The following is a 15,436-nucleotide window of genomic DNA, read 5'->3' on the forward strand; positions in this document are numbered from 1 at the left end:
GACTTTGACTTGAATCAAATTAATAAGCTAAACATCTTAAAAAGATCAGATTTACAAATATTCTAAATATTCATAAACGTCTCAAAGACATTTGCTTATAGATGTATTGCAGATGAGCAAACAACAAAATACGTCTTCCAGATGTAATCACACATCAGAAAGACATCTGGGTGATGTACGCGTGCTGCAGGGAAGCGTCTGCCAAATTTGTACATGGAGGCTATTTGCTTAAGATCCAGATTCACGAAAGATTAAGAATACAATTTTTCTTAACTACTATTTTCTTCTTATTTTCTAACTTATGAAAAATGCAAAGAATATTTGTTTATAGCTATAGACCATCTTAGGAATGTCTTTAAAAAAAAACAACTCTATAATCTCACGTGTCTCCACTAGAGTTTCAGCAGAGATTGCAACAATGTCAAAGTCACAAAGTGCTTAAAATGTACTTAGATTTTTTTAAGATACCAAAGTCTGCGACGCAAAGTCAGATCTCAATATGAGCTCAAACATTTCACATCAAAGTCTTCCAAGACTAATTTATCTGATCTTTCACATCAATTTAATAGCTTAAGGAGAAATACCCATGATAAAGATGATACCTATCTGAAACACACACTGTTTACAAAACTGTTACATTTCCTGAGCTATAAAAGAGCAACCTCTGAGCAATAAAACGTTCTTTTGGAATTGGATATAGGCTATATTGTAAACCCAGAGCTCCAGATGTGCCATTCATATTTTCATCTGACAAATGTATCACCTCAACATGAAACACTCATATTTCAAAATGCTCTCTCTAGAATGGTCTGCACTGGTAGGTTTCCAAGCCGTGGGTGTTTGGTTAAGTACTTATTTGAGCGGAATTTGTTTTTCAGCACCTTGGTAAAGTCACGTACATCTTCTCCAGAAGTCGTCTGTAACAGGACTGTGGAGAAGTGCTCTGGTGTGCAGCTATAAAGAATTACAGTGGAACTGTCTGGTGTGTTTTGTGTTTAGTATATCATTTTATAGACTATATGAAAAACTACAAGCATAAATAGTTCAGATTGTTTTCCATTTATTCAGGTTTATACAACAATTGGGTGCATTCTGTTATCTTTCCAACCCAACTTTTTTCCTTAAAAAAAAAATAGCAAGTAAATAAACACGCTCACAGGAGTGCAGTACTCCACCATTGGATATCTGAGATGATGACCTCTCGTAACCTTTCCAGAGAGAAAACACATCTGACACACATTGTAGTTGAAGTGCTACAGACTCCGATACCTAAGAAATACAGCTGAAGTCAGAAGTTTACATACACTTAGGTTGCAGTCATTAAAACTAATTTTTTTAACCACACAGATTTAATATTAGCAAACTTTCATTTTGGCTAATCTACTTTGTGCATGACAAGTAATATTTCCAACAATTGTTTACAGACAGATTGTTTCCATTTTAATTGACTATAATCACAATTCCAGTGGGTCATTAGTTTACATACACCATTAACTGTGCCTTTAAGCAGCTTGGAAAATTCCAGAAAGTGATCAAGCCTTTAGACAATTAGCTTCTGATAGGAGGTGTACTGAATTGGAGGTGTACCTGTGGATATGTTTTAAGGCCTACCTTCAAACTCAGAGCCTCTTTGCTTGACATCATGGGAAAATCACAAGAAATCAGCCAAGACCTCAGAAAAAAAGAATTGTGGACCTCCACAAGTCTGGTTCATCCTTGGGAGCAATTTCCAAACTCCTGAAGGTACCACGTTCATCTGTACAAACAATAGTACACGAGTATAAACACCATGGGACCACGCAGCCATAATACTGCTGAGGAAGGAGATGCATTCTATCTCCTAGAGATGAACATAGTTTGGTGTGAAAAGTGCAAATCAATCCCAGAACAACAGCAAAAGACCTTGTGAAGATGCTGGAGGAAACAGGTCGACAAGTATCTATATCCACAGTAAAACGAGTCCTATATTGTCATAACCTGAAAGGCTGCTCCGCAAGGAAGCACCATCCCAACCATGAAGCATGGGGGTGGCAGTATCATGTTGTGGGGGTGCTTTGCTGCAGGAGGGACTGGTGCACTTCACAAAATCGATGGCATCATGAGGATGCCTTGACCTCAATCTGACAGAAAATTTGGGGGCAGAACTGAAAAAGCGTGTGCGAGCAAGGAGGCCTACAAACCTGACTCAGTTACACCAGTTCTGTCTGGAGGAATGGGCCAGAATTCCAGCAACTTATTGTGAGAAGCTTGTAGAAGGCTACACAAAATGTTTGACCCAAGTTAAACAATTTAAAGGCAATACTACCAAATATTATCAAAGTGTATGTAAACTTCTGACCCACTGGGAATGTGATGAAAGAAAGAAAAGCTGAAATAAATCATTCTCTCTACAATTATTCGGCAATTTCACATTCTTAAAATAAAGTAGTGATCCTAACTGACCTCAGACAGGGAATGTTTTCTATGATTAAATGTCAGGAATTGTGAAAAACTGAGTTTAAATGTATTTAGCCAAACTTCAAATATAAATATCTTCAACACTCTTATGGCTATTAGCAATTTAGTTTGATTTATTTGGTTTAGACAATTCTGCTAAAGTCATATTCAATGGCCCCCACCGAAGCCGCATTTAAATAAAATTGTATTAATTTAATTGCATTAACCCTCTATTGCAGGCATTAAGAAATCATTGTTGCTTGATATACTTTTCTTGCATTAAATAGACCTTGTTACTTTAATCAAAAGCAAAATAAAAAAAACAATTTAATATAATTTAGGTATGTTGCTTGGAGGCAATATTGTGCAGCAATAGAAATTAATGAATCAAAGAGAGATTTTTATTTATTTCAATAGTTGAAGGGACTAACTTCAACACATTTTCAAATTAAGTGCCATTTATTTTGAAGGAAAAAAGCACATAAATGCAGCATAAAATTAATCCATATGACTCCAGTGGTTTAATCCATGTCTTCTGAAGGGATCCAATCAGTTTTGGGTGATAATAGACCAAAATGTAACTCCTTTTTCACTGTACATTTTGCCTCAGAAGTCTCTTGGCACCATTATGACTTCAAGCTTGATTACACGTCCTTGTGCTTGACGAGTGCACAGAGCGCTAGATGGCACTAGGAAGTGTAATCAAGCTTGAAACCATTGTCGCCAAGGAAACTGCTGATATCAAGATTTAAAGTGAAAAAGGAGTTACATTTTGGTGTGTTCTCACCCAAAACCAATTTGTTATATTCAGAAGACATGAATTAAAACACTGTAGTCGTATGGATTACTTTTATGCTGCATTTATGTGCTTTGAGCTTCAAAGTTTTGGTCACCATTCACTTGCACTGTATAGACCTACAGAGCTGAGATATTCTTCTAAACATCTTCACTTGTGTTCTGCAGAAGACAGAGTTATACACATCTGGGATGGCATGAGGGTGAGTAAATGATAAGAGAATTTTCATTTTTGGCTATACTATTTGGGCTATTTTTTACTATTCCTTTAAAGAACAAGCACAATTTCCAAGAAACAAAAAACAAAAAAACAAAAAAAAGTTAGGTTTGAAATAAAACAAAACTAATTGATACCATTAAAATGAAGACAAAAAGTACTCGGGCACTTTGTGGTTGTTTCAATCATTGACCATATCCATTGTTAATGTGCTGAAATCCACCTCTGCAAGGATACCTGTGTGAACTTCATACATCCACTTAAAAAACAAAAAAAAACAAACAAAAGAAACACCACACACCACATTGACACCAGTTGCATAAAAGGTCAATGCAAAAATGGCACAGAAACGTTAAATTAGTTTTAAGAAAAAGTCTAGCATCATTTGTTTGCAGACACCACTTGTTTTGACGATTTATTATCTAATGCAATGACATTTAGACATTTTAGGTTTGGTTTATATTTCTGCCCCAATTCACTTTTGCATGATGCCATAGGTGGCATAATTATTATATTTTTTCTTCTCTTCTCCTAATTTGGAATGCCCAATTCCCAATGCGCTCTTAAGTCCTCGTGGTGGCGTAGTGACTCGCCTCAATCCGGGTGGCGGAGGACTAATCTCAGCTGCCTCCGCGTCTGAGACCATCAATCTGCGCATCTTATCACATGGCTTGTTGAGTGCGTTATCATGGAGATATAGTGCGTGTGGAGGCTTCACGCTATTCTCCGCGGCATCCCCCCCGAGAGCGAACCACATTATAGCAACCATGAGGAGGTAACCCCATGTGACTCTACCCTCCCTAGCAACCGGGCCAATTTGGTTGCTTAGGAGACCCGGCTGGAGTCACTCAGCACGCAGTTAGCTACTTTGTTGATGTATTACCTGAAGCCCACCATGGGACACTCTTTACAGATGTTACATTTGGTTTGATGCTTGGCCATTTCTGCTATGGCAACTCTATGAAGGACAGGGAGCCAAACCATCGACTGCGGCTCCAAATGCATCCAGTTCACAAACTGTTACAACTCAATGAAATTTTCACTGCCTACCTGAAACCCAGAGTGCAGACCAACCTCTCATTCATTACAGCAATGACCTGCGTTTCTGACAGTGGGATGTAATGGAGTTGTCAAAGTCTTAAAGCAATCAAGAGTTCCAGTCATTGTTTCAGGATCATATTAAACTACAACCCAAAAACTGTAATGTTCTCTCACAAGCTTATTAGATAAAGGGCATGGGGTCCAATAGAACATTTGGAACAACACGAGGGAGAGTAAATGTCTTCGGTGAACTGTTCCCTTAAAACCGTTACTACAGTTATGAAACAATTATAGCAAAGCCTGTAAAAAGCAGAGACTATCAAGACTATTTCATTACATGGTACATTAAATGAAATGAGCACTGTGACAAATGTAAAACAGTGAAGCATAGACTGTCTGTCTAGGGCGACTTTCAATAGATCTGAGTGAATTTATAAATAATCCATTATATCACTGGATGCAGTTCACATCATAAAGCACTCCATGATATTAAATTATGGGAGTGCATGCACATAAATAAAGTGGATTTCATTTAAATATCTTGTGGTAGCTTGTTCATCAGCTGTCAGATTTTTGGTCTAATTCCCAACCATCTGAAGGAGGCACCGTAAATCCCCTAACATGACTGGCACTCCATGACTACCTTCATTTATTTAAATGTCAAAACTTTTGTGTCTTAGGAAGTCTGAGAAAACCTTCACAGTTATCAAAAGTGCCAGTATTCTTTTAGGTCCCTTTAGTCATTTATAATGCTTCATACACCTGAATTATGTATCATAGAATACTGGTCATTTGATTTGCAAATCTGAATTTTTGTTAAAGTACAAAATATTCAACATTACTTTGTAAATCGGGAAAAAAATAAAGTTATAAAACAAAAAGGAATAATAAAAAAATATATATATATTTATTAGCAATATTTTAATTATAAAATATTATATTAGTTATATAACGTAAAATAATCATTAAAATAATTTTTCAAACAAGATTTTTACAATTTAAGAAAATGTGAGTGTTTGCCCATCCAAAACTTGCCACCTCGATTCTAGGGTGTTCTGGGTGGTTCCCAGAGTGCTGTTAGGTGGTTGCTAGGCAGTTCTGTGTGGTTGCTAGGTGGTTACTTACTGGCTCAAATTAAAACAGCCCATTTGAAAGTTTATAGGGTAGTCCGATCTTCAGAAATGACTCGAGTCTGTTTGCAAGCTTTATTGTCTAGACTGAGAAAACAATTCTGATGTTTGGACTTTACCTTCAAGGGTTTATGATAATACATACAAATGGTTCAATAAACTGGCAAGGAGCACCAGTTCTTTCTACGAGAAGTTCAATGTCATGTTTTCACTTCAAATGTCCATAATGCTGGAATTCTATTTGACATGCTTTACATTTTCCGGATCTCCTTTATTTGGGTAGGTATTTCTTTACATTACAAACAGAAACTAATTATTATATTAGAAAATGCAATAAACGAATGCAATTATAAATAAACCATCGGTTTTTCATATCGGTATGTTGATGGTTTTAATTAGTTTAATAATTAGGTGCATCACTAATTGTAAGTCAGTAGAAAAGTGACAGAACACCTCCCTTCAAAGAGACACACGATTTGTAGCACTAACTGTGCAGGACAAGAGAGCAAACCTCTAACCCCAAGTATGAGCAATAATGCTTCACAAGCGCCACTTAAAATAATTGTAATGAAATAACTTTAATTATGGGTGGAAATGAGGTAATGAAACTTCTCAAATTTAACGGTAATGAAAAGTCATAGTGCCATCGGTCTTAAACTCACATGCTGAAAGCAACTGCGGACACTGGGCTCCATGTTACGGCCTCCAAAAGCTGCCGCCTCCCCGAGCTGATGTGGGATTTGGATGCTGTTGTATATCAGTGAAGCCAGCTGCCTCTGACTACAAACCCCTGCAGTGCTGGTCACCTGAGCGAACAGATCTGTGGAAGGACATCAGGAGGAAGGATTTTTGCAGCTGGCTTTAGGTTGCAAACACAAAACTCAACATAATATGGTATAACCAGAAGGTCTGAGAGGTTGCCGGAATTAAGATTCAACTGACAAATGTCATTGTAGAGTACACAAGGACATTGTTGCAGTCCATTAAAGGTAGGTCTAAGAATTTAAAATGGGACAATGAAATTAAAATTTGCTCTGAAACTGTATAGGGAAATCACAAAGAAAGAAGCCAGTGCCTTGCATGATAACTTAACCACATTTATGGTTTTGTGGCTGTAATATACACTGGCGGCCGAAAATTTTGATATTTAAAGACTGGATATTTATTATATGAAAAAGTCTATAATATATATATATAAAATCATCACACTGACAAGTAGCAATAGACCTCAAATTCTAGTCCTATTATGGATGAGGGCTTGCATACTATGAGTACTTGTATGGATGAGCATTTTGCATGTATCTTGAGTAATGCACAAAACATGACAGAACATTTGAAATTGACTGACAGGTATAAGAACAGACCCATTGATTGAAATAGCAGTGTCATCTCTGGATGATCCCAGGATGTGGTCTGCTGCTCATGACTGAAATGTGAGAGTTAATAATCATCAGGTATTTTAGACAAGTGTTTTGTTTTTTTGGAAGGGTTACAATGCAACTAGATTAAAAATTGTTGAATAATTTCATTCTGATGAAAAAGTTAACACATGGGAAATCACATTGTGCATGATGTATCATAGCAGAGATGTATGTAGCAAACATATATGAAGCAAAACTTACTTGATAGAATAAGGGACGCCATTTCGAAAAACAGCTCTCTGCCATGGGAACTGAACAGAAACTGTTTGGGGAAACAGGTTTCTATGATGATGTGCCACTTGAATAATATTAAAAGCAAATCAGTTTTTATTGTATGATGGAAAAAATAATATTTGAAACAAATCAGGGTCCACACACTTTTCATGATTACTAAATAAGGATTAAAAAAAATAAAAAAATAAAAAAAATTCATAGAGATTGCATATACTGCATTATATGTGTATACACACACACACACACACACACACCCCTCCACACATACATACACAGTATATAATATAGTGCTGTCAGTCTATTAAAATTTGTAATCTTGATCACATTTTTCGTAGTTAGTTGTGATTAAATCGCAGATTTTGAAATTGCTGAAATGGCATTTATTTCCTTCTAAGGAAAGAGATCTCTCAGGACCAGCAAAGCTTTCTCTGCTGGTGTAACATGCCTAATAAATATTTTGTCATCCTTTCATTCTACATTTACATTTATTCATTTGGCAGACGCTTTTATCCAAAGCGACTTACAAAAGAGGAAAACATAAGCGAATCAGGAGACAGTGGTATGAAAAGTGCCATACTACAAAGTTTCACTAGCATCAGATTAGTATTCAAAACAGATTAAAATGCAACAAGAATTTGTTTTTGTTTTTTAATGACTGGTTAAGTGCTCATGGAAAAGATGTGTTTTTAGTCGTTTTTTGAAGACAGAGAGTGAGTCAGCTTCACGGATGGAGTTGGGAAGGTCGTTCCACCAACGTGGTATGATGAAGCTGAAAGTCCGGGAAAGTGTTTTGGTGCCTCTTTGTGTTGGTACAACGAGGCAACGTTCCTTAGCCAACCACAGGCTTCTAATGGGAGTGTAGCTCTGCATAAATGATTTTAGGTATGCTGGAGCAGACCCAGTGACTGTTCTGTATGCCAGCATCAGAGCCTTGAATTTGACCTCATTGACCTTTTTGCCTATATATTTTCAAATCGCTTTCCACTCCTAATTCATCTACAAATGAATAGCAAAAAACAAATGTTTATCCAATCAGAATTTATTCCTCGATGCTTAAAAGCAAAGTGTGACAACCGTTTCACAAATCGCATGCCTGAAGCAGCGCGTGAGTCTGAGCTCCACCCCGTCAGGCCTTCAGAATTCCCACAGAATCCCTCAACAGTGTAATGAATGGGCATCTTAAGTCAGACTGTCAGATTCATCAGCCAATCAGATTGATTTGTTCTTGGTGGGTGTAGTCTTTAGGATATGTCCCAGTCCAGGCCTTCTAGCTGGCCTTGAGTGACGCATTCATGCTAAGTGATGTACGTAATTTGAAAGCGAAGAGCGCAAGATCTTGCTGACGAGACGGCTGTTATCACTGCCTCATCACCATTGAGAAAGAGACCATTATGGAATTAAATAACAGGAGTTGTTCTGCATGATTGTGCAATTAATTAAACAGGAAAGGAGGGTTGATTTTCACATCAAGCAAATTGATGTGCTTTTTGCATTGTTATAGCAACATCAGGAGTTTTTCGAAGTGTAAATTAGTCTGCTTGAGCACTCGGTGTCGGATCAAGTTTTGAAAAGTACCCGTGTACCCTGACGAAACAATTTATTGCAAGCAAAATTTAAATCGCAAATATTATTAGAGCTTTTTCCTTGGTATTAGACCTCCTTGGTTCTGGCTTTCGCGCGTGGACGAGTTTTTAAAATGACAATTGATATTAGTTGACTGCCACGTAATGTATGATGGGCATATGGTGTCTTATTGTGAAACTGTGTTTTCTTAATGGCATGAATCGCACTGAAGGCCTAGACTTAAAATGCACGGGCCGCAGCCGGTAACAATATAATGCTTTAACATTTTCCAAACGTAGCCTTCTACAGTAGGATATAAAGATGGAAATGCACTAAAATAGCATTGTCAAGTATGGTGTTGCCAAGAGACCAGGGAGGAGTTAGGAAGGCTCAGTACAACAGATTAGTTTTCCAAATGCCATAGGTGATTTATTTTATTAGCTGCATTTAAAAAGTGCAGTCGACAAAGTGCAAAAGAAACATTTACAAAATTGTTGCTAAAAAAAAAAAAAAAAAAAAAAAAAAAAACACGTGTTAAAAACACAAAGAAAAAGGTGCTGTAAGCAACAAAACCTGGCACTAAACAATGCCAAGTGATTCATCCACCAGAATAAACTGTAGGTCTCACCTCAGACAAACATATTCAAAACGCTTGCATAGGATACAACCTGTCTCTCCTCCACAAACATGCTCAAAAAATGGCTTAAATAGCCCAGTTTCCCGCCAAACACTAGTGGGACGAACCAATGTCATGGTGGAAACCTCTCCCTATAACACACATCATGGAATTCCACAGTATGACATTGTTACCTAAATACTATACATGCATGTTCAAAAACTCATTTCTTACCCACATAATCATCATAATACAAACAAACACAACATAAATAAGACATTTAACACATCATAGCACTCATGTCTCTATTTTGGAAAATGGTACAACCAATCACAAAGTAAGTTCTGGCTATGCACTACCAGAGCCCACCCCCAAAACACAGGATCAGACAGGTAAGATCTAACATGTGCCATAATATGCAAAATTACCCAATAAAGAAAATAATTTAAAACAAACCATAACTCTGTTATACTTACATAACATTAACAGGTTGAACAACTGATGTTGGTATTGTCCATCAACACATGTACAACATGAACATGCAACAAATAATAACTTTTTGTGAAATCAATACAAACCACAAGTAAATATAAAATAGTACAAGGCTAACACTCTAGTGATGATGTCATCATCCAGGTTCGTCATCACAAGCACAAATTCAAGTAACATTCCCAAAGTTTAAGAGGGAGGTTCTTTGAAAGATGTAGTTGTATATTCACTGCAGTGAGCATTAAATCTCCTAAACTTTCATCCTCCACAAATATTAATCCACTGGCAGACTGTGGCTATACTTTGTTACAGCAATCATGAAACCATGTTCGTGATTTGCTATCAGGGCATCAGCGCCACTTTGAACTCGACATGAAAAGGGCTTGCAGACAAAAATGTCTCATTCTGCTTTTTTTGACACCAAGAGTGGAGTTTGAACCCACAAAGATATTTTTGAACCCATTCTTTGGCTCGTAATTCCAATGACATAACCACACAGCTATCCTGGTCACCCAAAGGCAGCAGCAGACCCCTTTTTTTCTTAACAGGGTATTTTAGTGCCACTTTGAGAAAGTAGTATGTTCGATGACCACATTTACCACCATTACTGTGAAGTAGTGTAATAGCAATCCATTTATATCTAGTTAGACATTACTAGAAAAGTGATTCAATTCCAACGGCTTAACTACTCGGCCATTGAAAAGTATATCAGACTCCTTTGTTTCTGAACAGTGTGCCTTAGTACTACATTGAGACATTAGTTTGTTTAGTTTTTTGTTGTTGATGAGAAGTAGAGTAATTACAAGTGTTTTTATGTTATTGAGAAGTAGCTTAAATGCAAAGCATTTAAAACTTTTGAGACACTACCAGGAGTGGGGTTTCAATAACCACTTGGGCATCCTGGTCACTGTAAAACATTTTAGACCCATTTTTTTACTTCACAGGGTACCTTAGTGCCACTTTGAGAAAGCAGTTTGTTTTTTGTTCATGACCACATTTCCCATCATTACTGAGAGGTAGTGTGATCACAATCTATTTCAGTCTTGTTAGACACTACCAGGAGAGGGATTCAAACCCATGTGTACATGCATCTATTGGATCTTAAGTCCAATGGCTTAACGACTCGGCCATCAAAAAGAACGTCAAACAGGTGCCTTAGTGGTGCATTGAGAAATTATTTGTATTATTGTTATTTTAATTTTTTTATGAGAAATAGCATAAATGCAATCCATTTAATCTTTTGTGACACTAGCAGGAGTGAAGATTTCAGCAAGTAAACATTAATCATTCAATTACCGATTTTATATCTGAAATCTGCATGTACATCCCAAAAACACAAACATCCTACACATGTAATTATTTATTTATTTAAAGTCTGAATTTTTCCTGTATCTTGAAAGCCTGAGCGAGTGATGTACACTTCTAACAGAATTCAGTGGCAAACAGATCAGCTGAATTTAAACAAGTTCACTGAAACTGAGGTAAGATACAAACAGACCTTTTCAGACTTATTTATTGGAACATCTAAGTGTTTGTTCAGAGTTACAAAAAGTGCCTTTTTCTCGCGGTCACTTGAATAAGAGCGCGCACTCTCTCCCTCTATCACACGCACAGCGGGCGCGCAGAGAGGGAGATACATAAAGCAAAGCTGGTTAAATTAAACTGATACACTAGGTTTAAATGGCAAATAAACACGTATTTATGACATGTATCCATGTATGATTACAGAGAACACTTCAATATGAAAACAAGCAAATCCCGGGCATTTAAGTCAATTTAGCAATCCTGGTCTGACTTTTTAAAAGTCCCTTTCGGGGGTAAGGATGTATTGTTACCCTAAACAAGCAGATATTACAGCTTTTCCTACTTACATTACAACTTGTGGACAGTTTTGCCACTTCCTTTGGTGATTGTTGTGCTGCACCGATAGACTGAACACCAGGGCAGGTGAATGCTCTGACATCGTGATTCACATATATCTTCTCCCTCATAATGAATATTATTCATAAGGAGCAAATTAAAAATTAAACACGATTGTCAATAGAGGGTGAAATGCAACTGTTTTGTCAGTGATTTGGAATGTGGCAGGACTTAGGGAGGGTTACTTTTGACATGTATTCAAAACACAGATTACAGAGTACATGCTGTAAAATGTAATTTGTAACGTATTTTGTTAGATTACTCAAGGTCAGTAATGTAATCTAAATACTTTGGATTACTTCTTCAGCACTGGTAGATTTTTTTCACTTGTTTCGACTATAAAAATTCTGCTAGTACAGTAAGACAAAATACATGTTAAAAATACATTCTCTGAAAAACCTAAATATCTTATGCAGTGTTGTTTCTAAAACAAGATAAATCAAATTGATCTTGTTTTAAGGATTTTTAGATATTTTTACAGGAAAACAATACAAAAATTATTATCAAGAATGTGATTTTTGCCCTAATATCAAAGGTCTTACTAGAAAAAAGAAATTATGATTTAACGTGAATTTTCTTGATAAAAAAATATGATTGTGCCTGGTAATGTGCATGTAAAATGGCTAGAAATAGCATTTTAGCATTATATATAATAAACACTAGCGTAAAGCTGACAATTTACACAAGGTTTATTTCTATTTCTTCTGTTCCACATTTACTTCAAACTTACTTCTCTGTCTGCTCGTATGAATGTAACACATCATAAGAAAGTGTTTCACTGCTGTTCAAATGCACTTTGGATCGCATCATTTATATGTATAAATGTTTTCCATCTGAAAGGACGAAATATTAAATGAAACAAATGACAATAAAATACAAAGTAATCTCTTCAGTAATCAAAATACTTTTTGAATGTAACTGTATTCTAATTACCAATGATTTAAATTGTAACTGTAGTGGAATACAGTTACTTATATTTTGTATTTTAAATACATATTCCAGTTACATTTATTTCATTACTCCCCAACCCTGTATATGTGTGTATGTATGTATGTATGTATGTATGTATGTATGTATGTATGTATGTATGTATATATATATATATATATATATATATATATATATATTAGAGCTGTCAAAATTAACAACAAATAGGATTAAGAGCTCCTTTCCCCATCACTTTATCATTGACACTGAATCATCGGTAAAGGAGCTCTTATCACTACTTGTTGTACAAAGCAAGCCTAGACGGAACTTGTGACAGAAATCAAGTGTTTTTCAGTCTAAGTAAGGCTTTTTACTTACCACAGAAGCACAGAAAGTCATAACTATAAATGGATCGCAATTACGCTACTTCACAGAAATGATGAGAAATGTGGTTATCAACAAAAAACCAACTGCTTTCTCAAGATGGCACTAAGGTACCCTGTTAAGTAAAAAAGGGGTCTGAAATGCTTTATAATGGAAAGGATGCCCAAGTGGTTATGGCATTGGACTTAAGATCCAATAGACATACATCCTCATAGGTTTGAATCCCTCTCCTGGTAGTGCCTCAATAGATTAAAATGGAGTGCTTTTTCGGAGTAACAATGGTAAATGTGGTTAAAAACAAACAACTTTCTCAAAGTGGCACAAAGGCACCCTGATAATTAAAAAAGGGGTCCAAAACATTGTGCAGCAACCAGGATGGCTGAGTGGTTAAGGTGTTAGACTTAAGATCCAATGGACTTATGTTCATGTGGGTTCAAACCCCACTCCTGGTAGTATCTAAGTAATTTTAAATAGCCTTGCTGTTAAGCTACTATTCAATAAAATAATAAACACTTGTAATTACTCTACTTCTCATCAACAACAAAAAACTAATCTCTCAATGTGTTACTAAGGCACACTGTTCAGAAACAAAGGAGTCTGATATTCTATTCAATGGCCGAGTAGTTAAGCTGTTGGACTTGAATCCCTCTTCTGGTAATATCTAACTAGATATATATGAATTGCAATTATGCTACTTCACAGTAATGGTGTTAAATGTGGTCATCAAACATACTACTTTCTCAAAAACTTTCAGCAGCAACCAGGATGGCCGAGTGGTTAAGGCGTTGGCCTTAAGATCCAATGGACACATGTCTACGTGGGTTCAAACCCCACTCCTGGTAGTGTCTCAGAAGCTTTAAATAGCTTTGCTATTAAGCTACTTCTCAATAAAATAAAAACACTTGTAATTACACTACTTCTCATTAAAAAAAAAAAAAAACCTGAAACAAACCACTTTCTGGATGTTGTACTAAAGCACCCTGAACAAAAAGTTTTGACCTACTCTTCAATGGCAGAGTGCTTAAGATGATGGACTTAAGGTCCAATAGATGCATGTGTTCATGGGTCTGAAGAGCACAGCAGAATGTGTGGTCAAACTAAGCACTTACTCAGCCAATCAGTGCTCATAGAAGTACCCATACAGCGGTCACCCAGTGGGGCTGTGGATGTCCCTGACTCTGCGTGGCATACAACCATGAGAACAACAGTCCTGTGCTAATTGTGGATCTTGTTCCCATATCACCAGAGCTCAAAACTGTCCAGACATGCCATAATTGCTGGAAAAAAAATCACTTTGCCATTGTAATGGCCCTAGTAGACCAGCGATACACAATTCTCAGTCAACACCCACTATTTTCCACAATGTAACACCAGGACTCGTGCCATTCAAATCATGTACTGTAAACTTAAATTATGTTTGCACTCCACTGCTGCTGGATACAGGGGCTAGCATGTCCCTTTTGAATGCTGACACCTACAGACATTTCTTTAGAGTGCTTCCCCTAACCACGCCCTCTACGGCCCTTTGCGGCTATGGCAATTTCAAAATTGAAATACTGGGGTCACTTACATTGACTGTTCATTATGGAATGAGAACACTGCCCTCCAAGTGGCCCACAAGGGAGCATTTGGTTTTTATGGGGCTGGACCTGTTCACTGTGCTGGGGTTTGCCACAGGTGCAGAACGGCATCGAGAGGCCCATAGCTTTCACCTCCCGTGCTCTTAAACCAACGGAGCAACGATATTGAGTGGGCAAACGGGAAGCACTAGTGTGTGTTTGGGCTTGTGAAAGACGGCACCTGTACCTTTACGGCCGCCATTTCACACTGAGGACAGACCACCACACCCAAGTGGCACCACTGGCAACCACAGGAACAGGCCACAGACCACTGAGACAGCATTGCTGGTATGACCGCCTCCATCAGTATAACTATAGCCTACAGTTCAACCCAGGTCGCGATAACGTGATGGCTGACCTCTTGTCTCGCTCCGTCCCGACCCTAGCCACTCTGAAACGGACATCATTCAGCTGCTACACACACAAAACAGCCTCGGAACAGGACCCTATTGTTTCGCAGCTCCGTACCTACATCCGAGATGGCTGGCCATCACAAGTGTCGGGAGAACTAGCTGCGTTCTCCCATGTCAAAGACGAGCTGTCCTGCTGGGAGGGCACCTGTGTGGCATGCAGGCTTTGCACTGTGGTCCCAGGGCCCCTTAGTGCGCGTGTGTTAGCAATGGCACACAAGAGACATCTGGGTA

At 37.5% G+C, this 15,436-nt stretch overlaps 2 non-coding genes and 1 pseudogene across 2 annotated transcripts; 2 read left to right on the forward strand and 1 right to left on the reverse strand.

Annotated features, from left to right (window-relative positions):
• Positions 1-785: 785 nt before the first annotated feature.
• LOC127410781 (utrophin-like) lies at positions 786-7,389 on the reverse strand (annotated as a pseudogene).
• A 6,153-nt stretch (positions 7,390-13,542) lies between these two features.
• Positions 13,543-13,625, forward strand: trnal-uaa (transfer RNA leucine (anticodon UAA)). The gene has a single exon. It is a non-coding gene; the product is annotated as a tRNA-Leu (tRNA).
• A 307-nt stretch (positions 13,626-13,932) lies between these two features.
• Positions 13,933-14,015, forward strand: trnal-uaa (transfer RNA leucine (anticodon UAA)). The gene has a single exon. It is a non-coding gene; the product is annotated as a tRNA-Leu (tRNA).
• Positions 14,016-15,436: the final 1,421 nt, after the last annotated feature.

The sequence above is a fragment of the Myxocyprinus asiaticus genome, chromosome 20 (genome assembly GCF_019703515.2).
Source record: "Myxocyprinus asiaticus isolate MX2 ecotype Aquarium Trade chromosome 20, UBuf_Myxa_2, whole genome shotgun sequence".
NCBI classification, from domain to species: domain Eukaryota; kingdom Metazoa; phylum Chordata; class Actinopteri; order Cypriniformes; family Catostomidae; genus Myxocyprinus; species Myxocyprinus asiaticus.